We start from the raw sequence: 13,381 nt of genomic DNA, 5'->3' as shown, positions 1-13,381 counted from the left end.
AGAGGGACTCTCATTGGTTGGCTACGCGATGGTCCATTTTTTTTGCTCCTCATGAAACATAACAGTTTTTCTGGAGAAAGCTATGGAGTAGCGCCTTCCCCAGAATATTTCTCCCTGGCTTCCTGGAGGCAGCAGCTTTGCTCAGCTTCAGTTCCTCAGACGCAGCAACAAACCATGGGATCTGCCTTCCTTGCCGTAACATTGACAAGATGCCATGTCATCCCTTCCAAAGACAGGCCGGAAATAAGGAACTCAAGGAGGTGGATGGCCCCAGAGCTGTTGTGATAAAATGGGAAGTCTTTCTGTTTGCAGCTCACACTGCACAAAGAGTTTAGTAGTAACTCTAAAAATAATCAGGCGTGACAGCCCTGACTCGCTTCCTGTCAGGACAGCGTTGTCTGATTTAAAACCTGAGCACTTGGGCTGTAAGTCTAAATTCTTCCTCTGAAGAGATTTGAGGGAGGGGGGAGGGCAGAAGAGAGCAGAACCTTGGCATTTTGCTAATTGCATTTGAGATCTAATCCTTGGTATATCAGGTGGACTCATCTCAGGGTTCCCCACTTCTTGGGGTTAGAAGACCTACGTCTAACAGCTACATTCAAATAAGTTGGTCTCTGGCCTTTTGTAAAAGCAGTCGCAAATATCCCACCAGTCTTCCAACTGGAAGAAAAAGAAAAGCTCAGGTGTCATTGATTGACCTTTGGTCACCAAGGGGTACTTGCTTGTATAATAATGGGGTTAATATAACTCAATGTTTGCTGATAGGACTAGAAAATCGAGCCTCATTAACATAAAAATTAACCTGTTTAAGGTAAAACAGCCCAGAGTAGGTGGGAGTGTGGATTTGGACTCATTCACCTGACTCAGGCCTTGCTTCCTCCCACTGATAGAAAACTAACTGTTCCTGTGAGGGCTAAGGGTCCAGGTGAACTTGACAGAGAAACTTGCCTAAGATTAGACTGCATTTAGAATTTTTGCCAAGTCCATTCCCAGGGCTCCAAGACTGACTTCATTTTCCATCTTGTGTGAAAGAAGGATGGAAACCGATGAGAGACCCAGTCTTGAATTCTAGCTCATCTCTGCCAAGGGCCACCTAAGCCAGCCCCTTTCATGCTGTGATTTCTCATCTATAAAATCAGAGTGGTGGACTGGCCAGAACAGGCCCTCCAGCTGACATACTATAGTTCTGTGGCTGGATTTGAGGGCCTCTGAGATACCAGATGCCAGCTGAGGATGTCTGGGCTAGGGTAGGGGAGAGAGGGGTCTGGTCATGGAACAATTACTCTGAGGACATTTGTCAACCCAAGTAGCTTTTTCCACTCCAATTTTTTCTCCCAAGAAGCCAGAGGTTGGCTCACCTATATGGTAGACTCGAGCTGGGCTTCAGAGATGAATGGGACACAACTTCTTCCTGAGGAGAAAGGATGGGCTGTGAGGAAGAAGGGGGCTAACCTTCCTGCCTACTAATAGATTCTGCCAGACTTACAGAACAACCTGCAGCTTATCTGGGCCTCTGTTCTGGGCCTCTATTTATGACCTTCACCTTCTCACAAGGATAAGATCCAGGAAGATGAAACCAATGATAACCATCTGGGCCCACCAGATCTAGGAAGAAAAGGTATAAAAGCATAAAAGCTATGGCAGTCCTTGGTTGTTCGGGTCACATCCCTAACATGGAGGGATGAAGCGGGAACCAAGGGTCCATTGTCTGAAGCTTCCAGAGGGTAACTGCCCCCTGCTTTCTAGATTAGTGCTGTGTGTGCTGGTGTCTGAGGTCTGCCCCTCCAGAGCCCCTTACGTACCTCTGCACTCTGCTCTCTGACCCATATGGACCACATCAGTGAATCCTGTGTCCTCTGACTTCCATTTGTTTGGCCAGGGGAGACCCCAACAGGAGATGAAGGAGGGAGGAGGTGAGGTCAAGGCATTTACTCTCCTGGCTCCCTCCCGGGGGGCTCAGCCAGAGCTGGCTCTCAGTCCCTGGACCGAACACCTCAGCTTCTCCTTTAAAGCATCCTCTCTAAATGACTGACCCCTTCCAGGTTCCGGAGCTGCCCCGCTCCTGGCCCCCGCCTGCCGAGGTGGTAGGATCTCTGCTTTAACTAGCCTCGGAGGACTGGCTGTCCCTTGTGTCTTTCCCACACCTTGCCCTTTCCTTTGTAAACAGCCTCTTTATTAAACACGCTTTGAATTCATCTGATTTGAGTGGCCATCTGTTTTCTGCTGGGGCCCTGATCAGTGCCGTCCACTATGAACAGCCGTGAGGTGGATAAAGTGTGGACATCAATCCAGGTAGGAGGGTATTGAGCTTCTGGATACCCAAGAGCAGAGCAGTCACATCGTCTGGCATGGACAAGACCACCAGGACAAGACCACCAGGCCCAGGAAGAAGTGTCTCATATCCTTGTATCGCGAGATGACGTCTAGGCAGGGCCAGGCAGTAAATATGGATTTACAGGCCACACAGTTTCCGTTGCAAGTACTCAACTCTGCCATTATAGCTCAAAAATAGCCATAGATAATATGTAATGAATGAGGGCGGCCGTATCCCAATAAAACTTTGCAAAAACAGCTGCCATCCCCATCCATTTTACATCATGACCCATTTATTTATGCACATGAATACCTCATAATAGTATTTACATAATGTCTAATTTGTGTCAGCCAGCCTCTGTTCTAAGCACTTTGCCTATATCAGTTCATTTAGTCCTCATAAGAGCCCTGTGTAATGCCATGGGGTGCTATTTTTTTCTTCTTAAAGATAAATATCTCTAAGCACAGACCTTACAGAAACAAAAGTTTTTCGAAACCTCCATTTTCTATTCCATTCTGTTATAATCTTCCTCTATTTTATTTTGTTATTTAAAATACAACCCACAGACTAATCTCATGACTCCTTAATTAGTTTGAGAAATACTGTCTTAGGCAAACTGGGAGGGAGCTCCCCTTTACTTGGTGATAAAATGAAATGAAAATCAGAACATGACCTTTGGAGCCAGAGAAACATAAGTTCAAATTCTAGCTTCACCACTTACTAGGCTGAGTAATTCCGGGCAAGTCTAGCTCATTACATCCTTCTCTGTGCAAGGCTTTGAAGAGATGATAAAAGCAGGGATTAACTCATTGAAATAATAGGAGCCCCTGACACTCCCAGTCTCCTACAGTGTGGGCTGGATTAGGGACTTGCTTCTAATAAATAGAATATGGGAAAAGATTCTGTCTTTACAATGGAGGTGAACATCAAGCCATGTTGATATCACATCCTCCCTTTCTATGATGTCATTAACAAGAGCAGCTCCGCTCTGTGGGATTCTCCCCCCAAATCCATAAACCCTGGTCTAATTATGAGAAAATATTAGACAAACCAAAGTTAATGAACATTCTAGAAAATACTTGACCAATACTCTCCAAAAGCATCATGGTCTTGAGAAAACAATAGAAGCATGAGAAATGGACACAGATTGAAGGAGACTCAGTAGATGTGATTACTGAATGCACTGAGAAATGCTGGACTGGATCCTGGAACAAAAGAGGGAAGTAATGGACAAACTGGGCAGATCGGGATAAAGTCTTCAATGGAGCTGATGGTACTGTAGCAATGTTGATTTCTTAGTTTTGATACATGAACCATGGTTATATAAGTTGCTAATATTAGGGGAAGCTGCTTGAAGGGTATTCAGGAAATTTCTGTACTAATTTTGCAACTCTATTCTCATTTCAAAATATAAAGTTTTGGGGTGTGTTTTTTATCTCCCCAGCCCTGGCCAGTGTGGCTAAGTTGGTTGGAGCATCATCTTGTATACATAAAAAGGTTGCAGGTTCGATTCCCAGTCAGGGCACATACCTGGATTGTGGATTTAATCCACGGTCAGGTCGTGTACAAGAAGCAACCCATCAATGTTTCTCTCTCACATCAATGTCTCTTTCTTTTTCTTTCTTGTATCTAAAATCAATAAAAACATATCCTCGGTGAGGACTTTTTAAAAAAACAATCTCCCCAGCTGAAAGTACTGTGCACCCAGGGTTGAGACAGCCTGCTCTGGACCCTTCTCTTTCAGGACACACAGGGCAGATTTTAAACCTCGATCACAGTAACATACACTCTGGGCATATCTTTGTTGCAGTGTTTCTCAAATATGGGGGCATGCTGGAACCACCCTGAGAAGCTTTAAAAAATCCCAGTGCTCAGGCCACAGCAACAACAAGAGCAAAAGGACCAGGCACAGACAGGAATGTCATAAATGCTTTGATGTTTCCTCCACCCCCTCCTGGGGCTCCTCCACCTGTGGACTGGGAATCAGTGGCTGTGTGGGCCCTCTGAGCAAGGTATCTGGCAGGAAGAATGACTCCACCAAGACCCCAACGTCTGTGAATGTTAACTTCCACAGCAAAGGGAACTCTGCAGGTGGATTATGTTAAGGATTTTGAGATGGGAGATTATCCTAGATTACGGTGGGCTTGATGTCCTTTCATGGGTCCCTGTCAGAGGAAGCAGGAGTGTCAGCGTTAGGGCTGGAGATGTGATGACGGTTGCAGAGGGACAGAGTCTGAAAGAGATTTAAGGTGTTGCCCTGCTAGCTTTGAAGATGAGAAGACCACAAGCCAAGAAACGAGGCTGCTCAGACGCTGGGAAAGGCAAGCAAATGGATTTTTCCCTACAGCTCCCAGAGGGCTCCGCAGCCCTGCCAACACTTTGACCTTGGCCCAGGGATACCCATTTTGGACTTCTGAGCCCCAGAATTGTAAGATAGTAAATCTGTGTTGTTTTAAGTCACGAAATTTGTAGTAATTTGTTAAAGTGGCCATGGAAAGCAAACACAGTATCTTTCTCATCTAACTGGTGGTCTGTAACTTTTCCTGTGCTATTCTTAATCCCTGCTTGTGTTAATAGAGATGAAATATTTACACCGATGTTTATTGGATTAGTTAAGGGGGCAGGGAGCATGATCTATTTAATGTCACACACTCTTCTTCACTCACTGGCTAACCCATTATGTCACTAATTCACTCATTTTCACTCATTCACCACTCATTTACACACACGTGTGCACACACACCACAATAAATAGCTGTGAGTTCCTGGAGTAGTGTGGCTGATTTATGATGACCTGTGAGAAGCAGTCTCTAAGGGATGGACAGGTCTTAGAAAGGAAGGTGGTACTAGAGAGAGGAATCTGAAATTTCCTAGAAGCCAAACTGGCGGGGAAGGCAGGGTCATAAACAGTACACTTAGGCTTCCTTGGCCCTGACCTCATGCCAGGCACTGTCACTCAATCAGATGTGACCGGGCTATTGTAATAAAAATGATGACGATGCTTTAAGTTGATCAACTTTGGAAGCCTAGACAGAGAGGTTAAGCAGAGACAGGCCTTCACCGTCAGGTTGGTTTGACTCCTGAGGCCATGTGCTCAGCCCCGCCTGGGAGTCTAGAGACTGCCTTGGCTGGGGTCAGGGAAAGGAGGAAGCCGGGAAGCATCAAGGCCAAGTCTGACAGGAAGAAGGCAGGCAGGAGAATGTTGTGTCTGAATCTCCACACTTAAGGGATTCAGACGAGACTTTCTCATCTGGTCTGATGCTCCTTCCAGATGGATCTGGTCAGGTGATCCCAGTTCACAGGATGCCTGGAGTCCAGCAGGTAGACTGACCTGGACAGCCCACGGCACCACAGCAGCCTCTGTGGAGGTGTTCATGGAGCCTGCATCCACTCCTAAGGACAGACGCTGACCGGAGCTGGCGGAGGTGTCAGCACCCAGCCCCGTGGACTGGCGGACAGCTGGACAGGAAAGGGGATTGATGATCAAGCACAAGAAGGGGATCAGCATGGTGGGCCAGGCATGCCTGCTTTCCTCTGGCAGGATGCAGCAAAAAGGGAGGAGATCTAGAGCAAGACCAGCAGAGGGGAGAAGACCCCATAGTGAGCCCTGCCTCCTTCCCAGAGGCCTTGACAAAGCCACTCCCTTGCATCGGGAGTCCAAACCCCTGCCTCTCTGAGCCACAGTGGATGTCCTTGATTTTGTCTGCTTAGGACTCCTCCCCATCTTTTGAGCATATTTCTTCTTTTGAAGAACTGTCCCCAAACCAGTCCTAGGGTTCTAGTAGATGCCCATGGCACATCTCCCAACCAGACTACTCGTGTGACCCTTTTTGAGTTCGAACCAGGGAAAGAAGTCCTCTTCTCTCAGGGAATGAAGGAAGAGGGTGAATCAGGGAGCTCGTAAGGGTGGGCATGGCTCCAGCCTCGAGCAGCCAGCATTTGCAGTGGAGAGAAGGGAGCCAGCAGACAGAGCACAAGAGAGATGGGGTGCTGAGAAGGCGGCCTGTGGCAGCCACGTCCCTGGGTCTAGTCATCCCAGCCACCACCCTGCTCTTCCTGTGGGCTGGCCACAGCAGCCAATAATTTCTCCTCAATTCCAGACTGATTGGATCAGGATTTCGGCCAGGATTTCTGTGAGCGCTGCCAGCCTCAGGCGGGGCTGGCTGGCTGCTTTCTGGGGGGGAGAGGGAGCACCAGTGATGCTCAAACTCACAATGGCAGTCAAGTGGCAAGCGAAGGCTGGCATGGGAGGCTCCTTGATAAGTCATGTCCAAGCATTTCCTCTGGGTGAGAAGTAGAATCTAAATGTAATCCCGGAGGCCTCTGCGGGGCATACATTGCCACCCTCCTAGGAAGTGGGCAGGTCCCTTCTCTGAGTCACGCTGACAGTGAACAGGCAGAAGATGGCCAGCTGAGTAAGCAAGCAGGAGCTGGTGGAGGCCAGGCCAGAGCCACACAAGGGAGAAAGGGAAGGTGGCTGCCAAGGTTACCGGCCACTCTGGGTGCCACAGAGTGCCCTGTCCTTTCACCCCTGCTCTGTTCTGTCACTAGAGGGGATACAATTGTCCTTACTTCTGCTTTGGAGCAGCAGTCACCAACCGGTGGTCCGTGAGGTCCAAAAGGTTGGCGACCGCTGCTCTGGAGAATAGGGTTTACGGCCGATGAGATGTTATCACCTTTCTTCTCAGACCTAAGAAAGGAAGGGAAAGAGTTCACATCTGTGAGGCGCCTACTGTGTGTCCGGCACAGTCCTGGACACGCTATATCCACCAGCATGGTTGTTCTGCACAGGTGAGGAAACTGAGACTCAGGAGCTATGGCACAGGCCCACCTTTACACAGCTGGTAAACAGTGGAACCCAAGTTCAAATGCAGGACCGTCAGATTCCAGAGGCCCGGCCCTTCACCCTTGACCTTCTTAAACCTGTTGTCTCTGTGTAGGGGAACACGACCCGTAATGAACCAGACAGGCGACCTTTCTACCTTGGCAGAAACCTGAGCCAGGAAAGGGAAGGGCCATGTGGAGTGTAAGCTTGCCTTGGTCTCCAGGCTCCTGAGGCCTGCACCCCGTTCCTGGGCCATGCCTGATGGAGGTAGTCTCTAATGTCTCCGAGCATGAGGACCATTAGGTCTCCAGGCTGGATCTCAGGTCTGATCTGTAGTAACAGAGACTCCGGTGCAGGGAATGGGCAGCTGAGGTCCCAGCAGCTGGTCAGGGCTGAGATTGCTCTTAGATTCTGTCCCAGCTTGGAGAGGACCTAGAGGAGGACGAAAGTACAAGGCACAGGACAGTGTATAAGAATGAAGGAGAAGTAGAAGAAATGATGCTGGGACACCGTGTTTGCAGATCTCCTCCGGGCACAGTCCCATTGGCTGATTGGCCCAGCTCAGGTCACATGCTCACCCTACCCCCACCCCCCAGTGCCATCAGCTGTGCCCTCAGGGTTTTAGGAGCTGTGGGTTGAGGCAGAGGGAGACTGATCTTCTAAGGCAGGGGTCCTCAAACTTTTTAAACAGGGGACCAGTTCACTGTCGCTCAGACCGTTGGAGGGCCGGACTATAGTTTTAAAAAAAACTATGAACAAATTCCTATGCACACTGCACATATCTTATTTTGAAGTAAAAAAACAAAACGGCAAAAACACCCGCATGTGGCCCTGCGGGCCGTAGTTTGAGGACGCCTGTTCTAAGGCTTCAAGCACTCAGAAAAGAATGGAAGTACCTGTTTGAGACCTGGAGACAGAAGAGGAGAGAGTTGGCTGAGTTGTAGGAGAGGTTGTAGGAGATCCACCTGGCACCAGACCCAACCCATTCTGTTCACTTCAGCATCACGGGCACAGCCTCTCACAGAGTCAGGTAATGCCTCACCCAGCAGCCCTGCCAGTGAGCAGCTGAGCTGGAAATGGAAGGAACTGACACCCCAAGCCACTCGCAGACCTTCTCAATGTGACATCCCCAGGACATCAGTAATGACATCCTCATCCCTCCTGACAGCAACCACAGCCAGGATCCCTGTCCCTCAGCTCTCCCAGGCTCACACGCGTGCCTCCAGAGTACAGTGCGTCAAAGGAAACCGCATTTACCTGATGTAGTTAGTTGGCTGATGTAGTTAGTTGGTGTGGGTTCCCTGGAGCTGACAATTAGCTGCACAGGGAAGAACCCAGATAATTTGTTGAGTTTATTGAGTTGCTGCTGGGGAAGAAGAAACATTTGCTCACATTTATTACCAAACTCCACTGGTGCTGTATTGGGGACATGTCAACATGAGAAGAGTCCCCCCAAAAGATACAAGCAGCTGCCACGTGAATGAGGAGCACAGCGAGGGCTGCGGGACCAAGGGATTGGGGCAGCATGTCCTCATGGGAAACCCAGATGAAACCCAGCATGGCCTGCGAGGCCCTGCCTGCTGCCTCCAGGCTCACCTGCTCACCTGACCCCTGCTTTGCCCTATATATGCCGTCTGCTTCCACCAGCAAGATCGCATTCATGTGTTCATTCATTCAAGGGTTCCTCCCTCTAGTGAGTGATATTTACTGTGCCTTTCCTTTGTATCATGCACTCTGCAAGGTACTAAGGAAAGAACTGAACAAGAAAGAAACTGCTCCTATCTTCAGGGAATTCACAATTTGGTGGGTGAGGCTGACCCCTGAAAGACGCTGGTGAGCCAAGCACTATGGTAGGGAAAGGGAAAGGAGTCCAGAGGTACATGGAAGAAGCCAACTTCTTGGAGCCATGGGCTGTAAGGTGACACTTGAAGGATGAGCAGGAAATAGCTAGAAAAGGTGTGGGTGTGGATCAAAGTGGGCAGGGAGTATTTGGCAAGGAGGTGAGTTCTTGATCATTGGAGGTATTGAAAACAGATCTCTACCGACCCTTTGTCAAGAATGCTGTATTTGGGATTCATACATAGCTGGGCATTAGACCTAGGAGACTTCTGAAGCCTTCTCAAATAAGATTTTAAGGCTAGCTGGTTTCCTCTCTCCTGATCACAAATTAGAAAAAGTGTCTCACTATTGAAAGCAAGAGAATGCTGTTTGTTCATTCATTCGTTCATTCGTTCATTCATTCATTCATTCATTCATTCAAAGGCATGTGTATGCTTAACCATCTCCACCAAAGCAGCTGCCTAGAGTAACTGGCCCTCCCACGGGCCTTGATAGATCTTCCTGACCCGTGCCTGTGGTGCTGTCAGCCCAGCTGCCTGCAGGCTGTCTCCCACCCCCACTGCCAATGCCTGTGCACTCCCTGCTCCCACCAGCTGAGTCTTGCTCTTTCTGAGAATCAGATGGGTTTGTTGCCAACTTTCTCGTGCCAGTCATACTTGTTATTGTAATTATGTGATTTAAATTAAACATCACATAAACTGATGAAATATGAGTGTGAAAGGAAATATAGTTGCATCTATGGAAACTAAATTGAATGCTTTGGAATGGCTCCATGAAGGGAAAGCTCTGGAAAGAATTGCTTCCTAAATATTAGGTGTGTGTGAGCGAGGCAGCTGTACCCACTGAGTCAGTTCCATTGGGACAGAGACCAGGTCTGTCTTGTTCACCACCACATCCCCAGTGCCTGGCACAATGCCTGGCACATCATAGGTGCTCAATAAGTATTTGACTGGATGAGCTGTAGCAAAATTGGAAATGATAAATGCTACATTATGGAGTAGTTTATGCAAGATAGACAATGCAGAGAATGAACCCATAGTTAAAGGAAAGGCCTTGGTCCTGTATTAAATGGATTGGCAAGTAAACGTACGTTCAAGTATTTCATATCATAAGGACATGTTTAAGCTATCTATGCATTCTTTTATTATTCACTACTTAGAAAAATATTTATTTATTTTTTTACCAACCAACTACATCAGCAGAAAGGCCTCTATGGTAAGTGTCAATAAAATCTTTCTATAAAGGGCAAGATAAATATTTTGGCTTTGTAGGTTATAGTTTCTGTCACAACTACTCAACTCTGCCATTGTAGCATGAAAGCAGACAGTATGTAAATGGATGAGTATGGTTATGATCCAATAAAACTTTATTTAGTAGTTGGCCAACTCCTGTTCTGTGGAAGTGATTTGTTCGGTGTGTCAGGAACTGTGTTGTGTTGGTGAATATACCAAGAGAAAGAAGATCTGTCCCTGCTCTTAGGGAGTTTACCTTCTAGACAGAGAGATGGGCAAGTCAAAAGATGATCATGATTTGATGCGCCCACTACAATGGCAGGGGCATGTGCATGGTGCAAAGGGGACACTGGAGGGAACTGCCCCTCTGGTGGGGGCAGGGGAAGGGAGAGGTGGAGAAAAGGAGATGCTTCGTTAGGTTCATGGGATGAGTGATTTTTTTCTCCCGGGTAGTCAGGTGGGACAACAGGAAGGGCATTCCAGGTATACAGAGAATAGCATATGCAAAGGCATGGAGACATCAAAGTAGCTAGAGTCAAAGAGGGTGTCATTGGAGAGGGAAGGCATGAAAAAGTTTGGACTTAATCCTAAAGCCAGTGGGTCTTCACCAGGACGTTTCTAGAAGGATTTTCAGCTGCATCCTGGTGTCCTTTCTATCCCCCAGGGAGGAGCGCAGGTGGGAAGGAAAGAGGGCTTGAGAGTGGGGATAGGGTGGTGAATACTTGCTGTATTTCATATTCTTCCCAGCCAGCCTTGAAGATGGAGGGCTGGTTTATGGTTGGCCCTGGGACACAGAGATGCTTCAGCTCTGAATCAGATCCAAGCAGTGCACATAGATTAGTGAAGACATAAAGCCCACGGGGGTGTTCTAGGTCAGCGGTCGCCAACAGGTGGTCCGTGAGGTCCGAAGGGTTGGCGGCCGCTGTTCTAGGAGCACAGAAGCCAAACGCTATATTGACTGAGATTGGAGGCTGCAGAGAGAACGGGACCTGGCAGTTAAATCCTGTAGGTTACAGGGACTCCCCATATCTAGGGAACCACAGTGGGAGTAGCACCCAGTGGCAAATACAGTGCCTTGTATACAGAGTGCTTGGTGAATATGTGAATGAACAAATGTTCTCCTGAGAATGTCAGTTTTCAGGAATGATGAGATTTACACCAAGATCTTCTAACACTGCTCCCCCTCGGTCCCTTGCAGAGTCACTGTCATCTTGTGAAGGGGCTCTCAGCACCCCAACAACCTGACTGTAGGGGAAGCCTCTTACGAAGAAATGCTTCCCACGATGTCTGCTCTGAGCTCTCCTATTACTAAGAGAAGAGATTGGAGCTTTCTGCAGAGGAACTCAAAGCCACTTTTCCCATAATCAGCTACATGCATTAAAGGGAGTGATTTTTTTTTTTAATTCTCCTAAGCCAGATTCCATTAATGAAGCCCCATTTAACGGAAGTCAATTTACCAAAAAGGAAAAAAAAAAATGGAGTGTAATTGCTTAAATACATTTTATGTTGTACCGCAATAGCAATTTCCTGGGTGAACTTGGAATTCCCCAGGCCCCCCATAGTGAAATTAATGTGGACAGAAAGGTTTGAAAGGGAGAATCTCTCTTTGTGTTTCTCTCCTTTAATTATGATTCTAAGGGGGAGCAAAATTAAAGAGGATGCTGGAGGGAGGGGAACAACAGGAACAGAATGGATTTCAGCCTAAACTATTCCACTGCCTTCCTTCATGTCTGCATGTTATGTCTGAGTACATAAGCTGTGAGTGTGATGGCCTGGGTTTGAATCCCACCTCTGCCAGTTAGTAACTTTGTGATCTTGAGCAACTTACCTAACTTCTTTATGCAGCCAGGTGGTACAGTGGGAAATGGCATATAAAGCAAGTGCAAACGCAGAAAAGCACAAAAAAACAGTCTGTGTTTTAGTTCACATAAAGTCTTCTATTTGGCTGGAGAATGTGTGTGTGTGTGTGTGTGTGTGTGTGTGTGTGAGAGAGAGAGAGAGAGAGAGAGAGAGAGTGTGTGTGTGTGTGACACATTTGATCAAAGGCTCGAAGGAAGTGAGGGAGTGAGCCATGTGGAGGTCTGAGAGAAGAGCCAGTTAGCAGACAGAGGGAATGACAAGTGCAAAGGCCCTGAGGTAGGAATCAGGCCTGGCCAGTTTTGAACAGCAAGGAGATCATGTGGCTGGTCATAAAGAATAAAAGGATGAGGAGAGGGGGAGACAAGAGAGGGAAGGCACATGTCTTTTTTAAGGCCTCTAGGCCATAGTAAGGTATTTTACTCTGAGGATTGGAAACTCAGAGTAAAATTTTAGTTTGTTTTTACTTAGCTCTGTTAATGTACATAAACTAAAATTACCCATTTTCATTGTACAGTTCTCAGAGATTTGTCAAATGTGTGCATCCCATAAATTGCTGATTCGATCTTCTGCTTCATTTAGTCTGCTGTTGATTCCTCCTAGTGTATTCTTCATTTCTGAATGGTTCTTCTTATGGTTTCTATGTCCTTTTTAATGCTTATTATGTCTTTGTTTAAGTTCTCACTGAAATCATCTATTCTTCCCCTAAGCTCTTTGAGCATCCTCATAACCATTGTTATAAACTCTGCCTCTGGTATCTTGGTTGCTTCCATTTCATTTAATTCTTTTTGGGGAGATTTCTCTTGTTCTTTTATTTGGGGCATATTTCTTTGTCTCCCCATTTTGTTTCTGTGTATTAGGTAGATCTGCTATGACTCCCAAACTTGTTATAACGGCTTTATGATGTAGGTGTCTTGTTGGGTTCAGAAGCACAACTTTCAGATCACCTGAGCTTGGTGCTCCAGGAATGTTTCTTGTGGGTAATGTGCACCCTCCTATTATAGTTGAGTCTAGAATGTTGTTGGCCCTTTTGTGGGTGGAGTTGACCCTCAGGCTGGCTGACTATAAGGATGAACCTCGATCACTGGTGTATGAGGCTCTCTGCAGGGCTGCCCCAAAGTGGAATTGTTTCCATCAGGGTCTGGTGCCTGCCACGATCCCCCTTAGGGTGTGCTGCTTGTATGGCTAGTTGGGTCAAGCTCTGGTGCAGTCTGAAGGCCACCACTGGTTGTATTGGTTCTGGGTCCACTTGGGCAGGGTTCTGGTACAGGTTGCTGTCCTAAATCGTGTGTAACCAGCCTTGGGCTACCTTTC

The 13,381-nt window shown here is 47.3% G+C and overlaps 1 protein-coding gene and 1 long non-coding RNA gene across 2 annotated transcripts in view; both read left to right on the top strand.

The window, feature by feature from the left end:
• Positions 1-13,381, top strand: part of CSMD2 (CUB and Sushi multiple domains 2) — a 545,662-nt gene that overhangs the window by 257,670 nt on the left and 274,611 nt on the right. The window lies entirely within an intron of this gene.
• On the top strand, positions 1,589-2,195 carry LOC129150276 (uncharacterized). Its single transcript, XR_008557009.1, has 2 exons — positions 1,589-1,618; positions 2,043-2,195. It is a non-coding gene; the product is annotated as an uncharacterized LOC129150276 (long non-coding RNA).

Source organism: Eptesicus fuscus, chromosome 9 (assembly GCF_027574615.1).
Source record: "Eptesicus fuscus isolate TK198812 chromosome 9, DD_ASM_mEF_20220401, whole genome shotgun sequence".
In the NCBI taxonomy this organism is placed as follows: Eukaryota; Metazoa; Chordata; class Mammalia; order Chiroptera; family Vespertilionidae; genus Eptesicus; species Eptesicus fuscus.
This window is presented reverse-complemented; position numbering and strand designations above follow the sequence as displayed.